Here is a 12,134-nt window from a genome sequence, read left to right on the forward strand (position 1 = left end):
TCTCTTGTGGTCAAATAACTCAGAAATACATCTTTTATAAACTCTTTCTCAATATTAGATCGCATAGTTAGATGAAGTACTTGTACTCCTCACAGGATGGATACAGAGTGATGAAAAATTAGGTCCATCATCCAGATTTTCCAAGTAGTAAGCAGAGTATAAAGTACATTTTGGGGGGCATGCTAATTCCTCATAACCAATGTTTAATTTAGGATTTTATTTTATTTAGCTCAGCCCTTCTTTTAATTCTAGATCCCAACCTGCTTGTGCCATGACAATGCAGAGCTTCCTGAAAAACACATCCTGAGGTAGGTTTAAAAAAAGAAAACAAAAAAAACCCCAAACCACAAGCTTTTAAGGTCAGCTTTATTACCACCTCGTTGCAAAGTTTAGTATCAGAGGAGGTAAAGATAATGAGCTACAATCTGGTTGGGAATGCCATTTGATTTGAGCAGCATACACTGAGCTGAGCAGAAACTGAAGACAGGCTACTTAGACAGCAGGGAGCGTTCACAGATGCTGGAGTCCCTTCAGCACCGTCCTGGAGCAACTGCAAGAATATTTTTCCAGCTCACATATCAATGCTGTGAAGTGCTCAAACTTGGAAAAGTCTATAATATTACTTATTGGCTACAGAGCCTGATGTTTGACTTTGCAATTTTAAATCTCTATTAACCACAAAAACTCACTTGGGCACATGAGACATTGCATGTGCAAATGTGCTTAAAGCTGAAGTGGCAGTAAACCCATACAGAGCATTTCAGTTTGCAGCTGTTCCAAGCCACAGTCTGATCAACCTCTAGATGAAAGGACTGAACACAAGGATTTTAAGTACTTTTTGGCAGGATGCTTTCCTAATTGTTACAGCCATGAAACTTTATATGGCAGTGACATGGAGTTGCTAAATAAGTGAACTATGCAGTTCATATTGGCTAAGATCTTGCAGCAGGATCATCATCCCAAGTTCAGAGCTGATAGTGAAATTGTATGGAAGTAGACAAAGGAGAAAAGCTCAGACTGCGAGGGATGCTGGATGAACCACCAAAAAGGTGGTCTGGTAAAGGGAGAAATGAGCTGGAACTACTACATACAATGATTACATGCAGGTCATTTGCTTTATTCTTGCATTCATGCAAAAACAATTTATCTTTCCATGTTCTATACACCATTATGAGCACATGCTGACTAATACTGACTATGTTCAAGTGCGGGGCCACTTCTTGACTGTAGCTGTTCCTTGGGACGGTACAAACACACACACAATTTCGTCAGCACCAGTAGTCAGTGCAAACGGCTGCTTCACCCAATTTAAGGGGCTTACTGAAAAGGATGAACACATCAGGTAGAATAAGATGCCAGTACAGCATACTAACGACAACTGTAAGCAGAAGCTTGCAGGGGACACATTAATGATTAATTTCAAGGTACACAATGCAGAAAAGTTGAGTCCTGCCAAACTCTGCCTACAGGGTTTTTTTTTCCACCTAACACTTACTACATTTCAGTGGGAATTCTAATATTGAACCCTATTTCCACACTCGACACCTTCTGTTACCAATTGATACAGTACTTCCAGTTGTTTCTCTGGAAATTACTAACATCATGTAAACATGTTGAATGCAGTGATTTTATCGTAAGGCTATCAAAGGTAAAAAAAATTCTATCACAGATAGATATTCTACCTTTCCGTTGCACTATTAAAAAGGAAAAGTGTTGAACGCTAATCACATCAAAGTCATTCATTTGGGTAGCAACCCAAAAATTATTTCTACAACCATATGCAAAATACATTGACTCTGATTTTGCTGTAACATGTCAACTGAACAGTTTCTCTTCCTGCCTCTATTTTTTCCCTTTTTTTTTTTTCCTAGGATTTTTTCATTATCCTATTTAGAAAAAACTTCTCCTTTCCTCACAAAGTGTGTTCAAATGACACCTCTCTCTCTCTCTCAGGGTTTATGTTTCACCAGAATGACAACATTACATAGCAACTCAACTTAACTATTTTTAAGGCCCTGATCAGTGTCAGTTATACAGTGATGGGAAGATTATTTCAAGTCTGAAATAGCCAAATAGCTGTGAAATCACATATATGAATCAGCCAGACTTAGAGACAAGTAGCAGCATCCTGCAAAAAGACTTTCTTTCCTTCACTCAATCTGTTATGCTGAAGAGTTAAAAATCAGAGACTGTCAGAGAGACACTACATAACCCTTGAAACATCTCAGAAAAAATGCACTAATCCCATCCTCATTTCTCAATATTTAATTTAGGAGAAATGATCATGTATGGATTTGCCATTTTGTAAAAATTTTACCTGAATTTCTATATTTTTAGTGACTATCATGAACTTCAAGCAAAATTTCTTTAAATCGTATATATGAAATAGCCAATATTTGATGATTATTTATATAAATATCCAATATTTGATTATTATTTATATTTGGGCACTCTGTTTTACCATAAAGTGAAGGGATTCAGGGTTTTGTGGTTTTTTTAAGTCTGTAGCATGAAATGCACTCTCTCTTCATTGATAAGGTAATATTGGTCTATGAAAGCCACATAACAAATCATTTAATTGCAGGAAAGTTTTTTGGAAAGATATGTGAATTCAATATATAGTTCTATTTGATTTTTAAAACCTTTAAACATCTCAGTAACAGCAAAATGCATAAATTGTGAAAGAACCCTGTATTTCAAAGCATTACAGAGCCATGATTATGAGTTTTATTTTGAATGGGTAACAGCACACACCATGTGGCCCTGGGAGTCATGCTAAAGATTTCTATTATTAAATCCTGCAACCTTAAATATTTGATGTTTTTTTCATTGGTATTTCTGACTCTCCTTATATTCCATTTGTAGGACTGTAAAACGGGTCTGGTAGTAAAAAATCTGATGGAACAAGCCTCTGACTCACAAGTTTTCTGCTTTTCCTTCTCACTTTCTTTATTACCTTCTCAATGTGGCACAGAAAGCATGACCCATATATGTTGAGGACATTAAAATGTGATGCACGTTACTAATCCTAACATAACACTGGCAGCTTGGCACTTCTTACCCAGCTCCACATGCGCAAATTAACACACTGAAAGGCAAAGGCACCAGCCAGCTTCATAGCTCAGCTATCGAGTTTTGCATCTGAGTCACCAGAAATATGCAAGACAAACTGGAGAAGCAATTCCTTTTTGCAACTTGCCTTGGAGTAGGCACAGTCTAACAGGAAACAGCATCCCGTTTTCCCCTGGAAAAACGGTGGCGACTCGAGATAACTTTCAGGCTACAGCTCAGACAACCGAACAACAGAATTCCCCAATGCGCAGGACTCGGCCCTGTGGAATCCAACAGGAAATGAAGGTAATATTCATAATAGAATATAGTTTCCTGCAACTTCCTGAACAGAGGATCTGCAAAATCTCAAAAAAAAAAAATAATCCCACATTAATTTTTTAAAATTTCAGTCACTGCTGCTCATTATGCTGCTGTTCATGCTGTATAGAAAGCCCTGGGTGAAAAACTGAGGCAGACAAACTGGGAGTCACACTGTGACCTGGGGAAAAATCTAAAAGCTTTTATGCTGGATGAACATACAAAAGTTGGATGAAGTCAATCCTCGGGTTTTTAAAAATGAAAACTCTTCCAAATCACATGATCCCGAGATGAGAAAACACGCTCCAAGAGCACGCAAGTGCCTCCCGCGCCCCACTCCACCACCACCCCTTTGTGCTGTGCAGAGCCAGGCTATGCCAAATTTAAAACATCACACCTTCCTCCTTTCTAGGTAAGCATCACTCTGCTAAATTCAAGAGTTTCCCCACACGTCTTCCTCTTGGCAATTCGGAATTCATCCCTAGCATAAATTCTTCACAAGTTTCCTTTATGTTTTTGAGTAACACAGTACCTCCCAAACCGACATTTGCTGGACATCATTCACAGGCCAGAGCACAGTATCCAAGCCATTTAATTACCAAATCCTCCATTTTGACAATATTGTACTTCTGGTACTATCAACCTCTCTGTGAAGCGGTTTTGTGCTAGTAACAGTTTAAATAACCTAAGTTACTTCAAAATATGTTTTAAGTTAGTGGGGCAAGGCAGGTTTAGAATTAACTCTGAAATTCTCTTGTCAGCACAGCTAAACCCTTTGTGTGAAATTTATCCATGCTATGTATGTGAACAAACATGTACAATTTCCGAAGTGTTTCTCCCTTCCTTTGGTGAAGCTTCTTCCCTAACTCTGCAAATTTACTTTAATTATTTAATGAGTTTGGCTGGAATTCACAAAGTATTAAATTGTTAGTTGTTACTTAACATTCCTTATAAATTGCATTTATTAATTTCAGGAAGGAGACTTGCCATTGCTACAGTAATTTAAATTAGTACCACATGGCTAAAGGCTGCCGGTAAATGATTCTTTGGGGCAAAATCAGTTCTTTAAAGATCTATAAATGACACTAGAGATAAGCTAAACAAATTTTTGTCCAGGAAGTTACAATTTATCAAAAATGTAATAAACCATGGACGAAATATTCATTGTAAGCAGCACATAATGTGGTCCATGAAATGACATTTTAGCATCTCTCACTATGGTCATACTAAGGTTTGCTGACAGTGCAGGGTAATGCTCCATTGATATTTAACAGTCCCCATCTACATGGTACTTTGTGATACTGTAACTTTATGCACTCCAGTCCATTCTCTCACCAGCACTAAATCAGTCAACTTTGACATACAACATTGTTCCATTTTCTTTGCTTAATTTTAATGCTGTAGACATTTTAACTTCCCAATATTATTAATTTTGAAAGCAACTAGGGAAAAGAATCACTTACCCTCCCAATTCTCCTTGCACTTCTCAGATACATGCACATCCTTGTGATAAACCTTGGCATACTTCTCCTGATTGTGAGGAAAATTCTGGTCTCTGCTGGTGATCACCAGGCAGCACCAGCTGTAGAAATTTAACAACCAGAGACTCTTTAACCTTGATGTAGTATCGACAAGAGTACATCAGCACCTCCTATAGGAAAATCTGGATGAACACCACATATGAAATAACAAAATAAAATAATAGATTCATCTTCCTGCAGCTAAAGATAAATATTAAATAATCCTATCTGCTTCTGGCTGAAAATTAATTTCTTCTAAGGCAAATAGTGTAATACGTATATGCGTTTCAATTCCCATTTGGCAAAAAGCCTATTTTCAGTACGCAGTACATAGACTTTTGAAATACTAGAACTGCGTTCATCACAGACACACTTAAACAAATAAAATTTTCTTCCTTCGGGTACCAATTCAGGGTGGTCTAATAAAATATATATATATATATATATATTTTAAAGCATAAGTATTCCCACCATTATCCAGATATCCAGACTAAAAGCAAAGCTTTTTTTTTTTTTTAACCTTCCATTTTCTTCTTTGCAATATGAGTAATGGGTTGCATCAGAAACACTGACTGCCATTACTTCAAAATAGCCACAGTGGTCCATCTACATAATACTATGCAGTGCCATGAGAGAGATTTGAGAGCTAGCTCTGAAGAAGCTACCCCGTGTGCCAAGCATAGTACCACAACACATCTTAGCCTAAGTGTTGCTTCTGGTAGCAAGGCTAGTTCGTTCAGCACAAGTTCAGATATCTCTGCGCAGAAATGCATTATGCTATTTAGACATAAAATGCTAGATTTACAGAAGTATCATGCGCCTTAGCATGACAGATTGTTCATGTGTGTTTCTGTACTTATGCCTAATATATTTAATTAGTCCAAAAAAGCCCTCCAGGATGGTTATCTTTAGGCATCCAAATGCCTCTGCAAAACAGGACCAAAGTTGACTGCCCATTTTTGTAGCCCTGCGTACATAACAATGAGAAATGTATATATTTAAAGATTAAGCTATCCATGCAGCAGTCCTGATTAATTCATTACCTGAGAAAGGGTGGGAGGGCAAACACGGAGTGTCCAGAAGCAAAAGTCTGAGAACTCTCACACACTTTCTTGGCTTGGATATGAACATCTCCATTGTCCAGCACCTTTGTCACTTCCCCTGCTGCAAAGTGCTCAGAAAATGCCACTCCATGAGAATGGCCTCATTGTAGACTAATCATTTTCTGTTCCTGCGCTAGCGTGCATGACTTGCCAGGTGAAATATTTTGAAAGAAAGCCTGAGATGGCATGATATTTTGTAGTATTGTCAGCTTCTTGGTAATACAGGTTCTTCTTTACTCCTTCCCCACCAAAACCCTCTTCTGTTTCAGAAACAGCATCCGATTGTCTCTTGCACCATCCTCCACATATCTTCTTTCCCATAGCATATTTTAAGCATATTTTATCCTCTCTTGGCTATTTTAAAAATTCCCTCCCTGTGTGTCCTGTTCACTGACAGGTCCTTTCACATTGTGGGAAAACATCAGAGGTGGAAGGCTGCTGTATGGAGTCCTGTACAACAAGTCGCAGAAACTGCTGAAGGAGAAGGTGACTCGAGTCAGTTTGCAGAGGTGAAAGCCATCCAGCTAGCGTTAGACATTGCTGAAAGAGAAAACTGGCCAGTGCTCTATCTCTATACTGACTCATGGATGGTGGCAAATGCCCTGTGGGGGTGGTTACAACAATGAAAGCAGAGCAACTGGCAGCACAGAGGTAAACCTATCTGGGCTGCTGCACTATGGCAAGATATTGCATCCAGCTAGAGAATCTGTACGTCACGTAGATGCTCACGTACCCAAGAGTGGGGCCACTGAAGAACATCAAAACAACGCGCAGGTGGGTCAGGATGCCAAGCTCAGGTGGATCTGGACTGGCAACGTAAGAGTGAACTATTTATGGCTCAGTGGGCCCATGGCACCTCTGGTCATCAGGGAAAAGATACAACATCTAGATGGGCTTGTGATCAAGGAGTGAACCTGAGCAGGGATACTATTGCACAAGTTATCCATGAATGTGAAATGTACTGCAATTAAGCAAGCCAAGTAGTTAAAGCCCCTGTGGTATGGAGGGAGATGGCTGAAATATCCATATGGGGATGCCTGGCAGATTGACTATATCACACTCCCACAAACTCACCAAGGCAAGCACCATGTGCTTACAATGGTGAAAACAACCACCGGCTGGCTGGAAACATATCCTGTGCCCCATGCCACCACCTGGAACACTACCCTGGGCCTTGAAAAGCAAGTCTTGTGGTGACACGGCACCCCAGAAAGAATGGTCAGACAACAGGACTCATTTCCAAAACAACCTCATAGACACCTGGGCCAAAGAGCATGGCATGGAGTGGGTATATCACATCCCCTATCATGCTCAGACTCCAGGAAAATCAAATGGTACAATGGACTGTTAAAAACTACATTGAGAGCAACGGGGGATGCAACCTTCAAACATTGGGATACACATTTAGCAAAAGCCACCTGGTTAGTCAACACCAGAGGATCTGCCAATTGGGGTGGTCCTGCCCAATCAGAACTTTTACGTACTGTAGAAGGGGATAAAGTTCCTGTAGTGCACATAAAAAAATATGTTAGGAAAGACAGTCTGGGTTAGTCCTGCCTCAGGCAAAGGCAAACCCATTCATGGGACTGCTTTTGCTCAAGGACCTGGGTGCACTTGGTGGGTGATGCGAAAAGATAGGGAAGTCCAATGTGTGCCTCAAGGGGATTTGATTTTAGGCGAGAATACCCAGAACTAAATTGTATGATGTTAGTTGCTATATAACCCTGCCACTCTATGTCATTGTTACTGTACTTGTCATATTTATAGCCATGGTATTACAGTAAGAATCACTTAAATCAAGCAAGAATGAACTTTGATAAAACTGAACAAAGTGCAGTAGTGACGGAACCAGAACCGCCTTCAGCATGCAACAATCCAACATTGCACACCAACCTCCTGCTGCGCCCAATGTCACCCGCTCACCATACTGCACTAAAGTCTGAACCTGCTCTGCTGACTGAGAGGACTTTCCACCATCCCTCCTGCCCAGAAAGACTGGTATGACAGATGGACCCCAAAGTCAGGGACTAAATGAACTCAATGAACATTTTATAAACATGGCCCATAAACTAAGGGAATGATATCTGTGTGTGAACACACATATATAAATATACATATATAGCCCACAGGACAGAAAAGGTGATGAAGATTGATTAGGATGTAATGGAAAGTATGGGACCTGAGCATGATGTAAACAGTATAGAATAAGGGGTGGATACTGTCTTGGTTTCAGCTGGGATAGAGTTAGCTGTCCTCTTCACAGCTGGTATAGCAGTATGTTTTGGGTTCAGCATGAGAAGAATGTTGATAACACACTGAAGTTTTCAGTTGTTGCTCAGTAGTGTTTAGACTAAGTCAAGGATTTTTCAGCTTCTCATGCCCAGCCAGCAAGAAGGCTGGAAGGGCACAAGAAGTTGGGAGGGGACACAACCAGGACAGCTGACCCAAACTGGCTAAAGGGGTATTCCATACCATGTGACATCATGCCCAGTATGTAAACTGGGGGGATTTGGCCTGGGGGGATCGCCACTCAGGAACAAACCAGGCATCGATCGGCAGGTGGTGAGCAATTGCACTGGGCGTCACTTCTTTTGTATATTCCAATCCTTGTATTAGTATTGTCATTTTATTATTGTTATTATCATTATTAGTTTCATCCTTTCTGTTCTACTAAACTTTCTTATCTCAACCCACAAGTTTTACCTTTTTTTTCCCCCAATTCTCTCCCCCATCCCACTGGGTGGGGGGGGAGAAGTGAGTGAGCAGCTGTGTGGTGCTCCAACCACAACACTGTGCTTGGAGCCCTCAGGAGTAATGAGTGAATTGCTCATTACCCAAGGTTGGAGAGCCTGGATATCTTTCCAGGCCCATACATCCTTGCCCATCCAAGCATATGAATTTTAAGGTTTACCAGCATATTCTTCATTCTAGACTGTTTTGTGGTCCAGCCTGGGCTCTGGTAGGAAGTTTGTGGCACAGGATTTTTTTTTCTCTGAAAACTTTTTAAGGTATCTTCATCTCGGTATCTTACCCAGGACCTATTCAGCAGTATATAAACTAGCTGCTCTGATGCAGGATGCACAGATAAGACATTAGACCTAGCTACCATGGTGATTGATGTTCTAAAAATATCAAAGTCAGCTGTACTGACAGATGGGTTAAATATATGGCTGCACTATACCTGGATTGCAATCTGTTAGGATGAAGATGTGGATGAGGACCAGTGAGTATAATTCAGTTTGGGAAGTTTAAAAAAAAAAGCGCACAAAAAAGTATGCATAAAACCAACATTATGAAACTGTTGGTCTCATACATTAAGGCGGCATCTTTTTTATTTTGCATCTTTCTGGTATGGCAACTATATCTGGTACAGTTATGCACACGAGGAGATGACAAATATGTAGATTGCAGCAGTAAAGAGAAGAAGGGATCCAGTTCTTAACAAACATAACATGACAGAAAGCATTTGTTGCTACTGCTGAAATTTGTGTATCCAAGCATTCTGTGAAGTCTAATGTGATCTTGGGCTGCCTGCTGCCTTGGAAACTAGTGGTCAGATACTCTCAGCAGCGGGCATAACCAGCTAGAACATTTTGATTAGATGAAATTTCATGGAACTGAAATATTTCACACACTGGTTTCAGTGAATTTCTCTCAAGGACTGAAAGAGAGCGAGCACTCCTTGGGAAAAAAAAAAACAACCAAACAAACAAAAAAAAAACCAAACAAAAAAACCCAAACCAAAACAAAAAAACCAAACCACATAACCTGGTGGTTTGGACACCAGGATGTTGGAGCTCTAGATTCAAATCCCTGTTGGACCAAGCAATCTGGATTAAATCAATTGCACTTGAAGCCAACAACAGGCTAGCCAGGCTGCTAACAAAGAACAAAGTCAAAAGATTTAACTTTCATATATTAAAAAAAAAGTTTACTTTTCAACATTGTATGGCTCTCTTCATTGCAGCCCTGAAGCCTTCATATTGCAAATAAAATTTGCCCATTTGCCCAAAAGCAAAGCACTTGGGTTACAAAAGCTACCTGTACAGAGTGTTTCAGACAAAGGCTGATTTACAAAGGATCTAAAACTACTGAAACATCAAGTAATGAGGGTTTCACTTCCTAATAATCTTGCTTTGGAGAAGCAGAAATTCATTTTCCTTAGATAGAATTTTAAGGTTACGAGGCTGAACAAAGACTATCGTTATTGTAGGCATAATAGAATCAAATTAGCAAGAAGAAAATGTATTCGTATCATTTGGTGTATTTCCACATGTCCTACCTCTGCAGTACAAGAGCTGGAGTTCAGAAAGCAAGCCTGGTGGATGGGACAGCTGCAAAATACTGCCAAATACTGCTTTTCATCCAACCAGCAAGGCCAGACCTTGAAATAAGTACATACATAGGGTGTGGACTTTCTACACGTCTACAAACCTAAACGGCTATTTACAAAATGTGAAAGGCAATTCAGCTTTTGGCATACACTGTGATTACAGAGAACGGCACATTTTCAAAATGCCCCTTTCAACCCATAGAGCTGCCACTGCAGCTCCCTCATCCTGGCACCGTGAAGCACCACAGCCAGGATCCCGGCAATGGGTCAAACTGAAATTGCAATGGCAAGATCTTGCCAATTGCCTGGGACTCCCCATTAAATTAATAATCTTTATTAAAAATGTCTTTTCAATCACTCCCATTGCTTCGCATCCAGATACGAACATTCCTGAGATTTTTCAAGGTCAGCTGGGCATGTGGATGTCCCTTTCTCGTCTTTCAAAAACACCGAAATGACTTCTATTTTTGTCTTTGGGCTTAGAGCAAAGCTGCCTTTTGAAAGCACCAGATGGGTCACACTTCCCAACAACAGTCATTAGCAGGTATGCCTAGGATTTTGATTTCAGCTTATTTGTATGAAAATAATCCTTTTGTTGTCATTTTACTCCTTATAGATAATTTCAACATCAGGCTTGTAAACCCAAGTGATTCTAGAAAACAAATAAATACAGATGCATTTCTGCAAAAAAATGCTATGTGCAACAAGAAATGCTATTATTACCCTGTGTTCTCTGAGGGCTACCGTCAGTGCAGGGGAGGCTTCCTACCTGCTCCTTCTTTTGTAGCAATTGTGTTTTTACAATTTCAAATTTAATACTTTTTCTAATATATTATACGTTACCTCCCATGTATTTAAACTGTACTTAAAAGCATGCTAAGAACTGGTAATTCTTTAATGGTTGTTCACTTACAAGCGATTGTGGGTCATTACACAATCATTTAAAGGGCATTAATGAGAACCATTTAATGGTTTTAGTAGAATATCATTGTAAGGGACAGGGGAAAAGTTACTGGCTGTAAATTTTTATGACCATTTCTTACAAAACGTATTACTTTAAAGATTTATGTATGTAACAATGAGTACAATAAAAGCCATGCTAAAAATAATTTGAAATCAAAGTAATGCATATAGATAAGGTCCTACTTGCTGCAGTTTTGCATGCAGTCAGTAAGATTTTCTTTCTTTTCTTCCAGATACCTTATGACTTGCAGTGCAGCTTCAGATCTCCTTTATGAAAAGTCATAGCAGAAAAAAATTTGCTCAGGTCTACATTTTAACAAAGCATAAATTGTCCTTTATGCTCTATATTTTATTTTTCTCTCATTGTTTTGCATATAAAGTCAGTATTTTCTCAGTTTTTCCTCGGATACAGCACAAGACAGCTTTTAACCAGAATGTGAGGAGAATTACTTTTATAAAGCATCTTGAACTGTACATTTGGTTGGCTTTTTATAAACGGAAAATAAAGGAGAACTCTGCATGCCAAAATTAAAAGGTTGACTATTTCCCCACAGGGAAATTCTTTATTACTATACTAGACCAGAGCATACCTTCAAAACTACAGAAACTTATTTTGAAAACTATTCATATGGAGGCATTAACCTTATTAAAGTGCTTTAATAACAAAACAGTCATCATATTATGCCTGGTTTTGTCCATTTGTGATTCACATGGAATACATAATGAGGAAGACAATGCCCTTTTTTCCCCAGTATTCTTGCATAAGTAGGAGAATATTTCTAATTAAAAGGCAGAGTTAGTACAGCACATGAATTGAACTGAACCATATCTCTAGAAATGCTGATA

Source organism: Haliaeetus leucocephalus, unplaced genomic scaffold (genome assembly GCF_000737465.1).
Source record: "Haliaeetus leucocephalus isolate CR32 unplaced genomic scaffold, Haliaeetus_leucocephalus-4.0 Scaffold450, whole genome shotgun sequence".
In the NCBI taxonomy this organism is placed as follows: Eukaryota; Metazoa; Chordata; class Aves; order Accipitriformes; family Accipitridae; genus Haliaeetus; species Haliaeetus leucocephalus.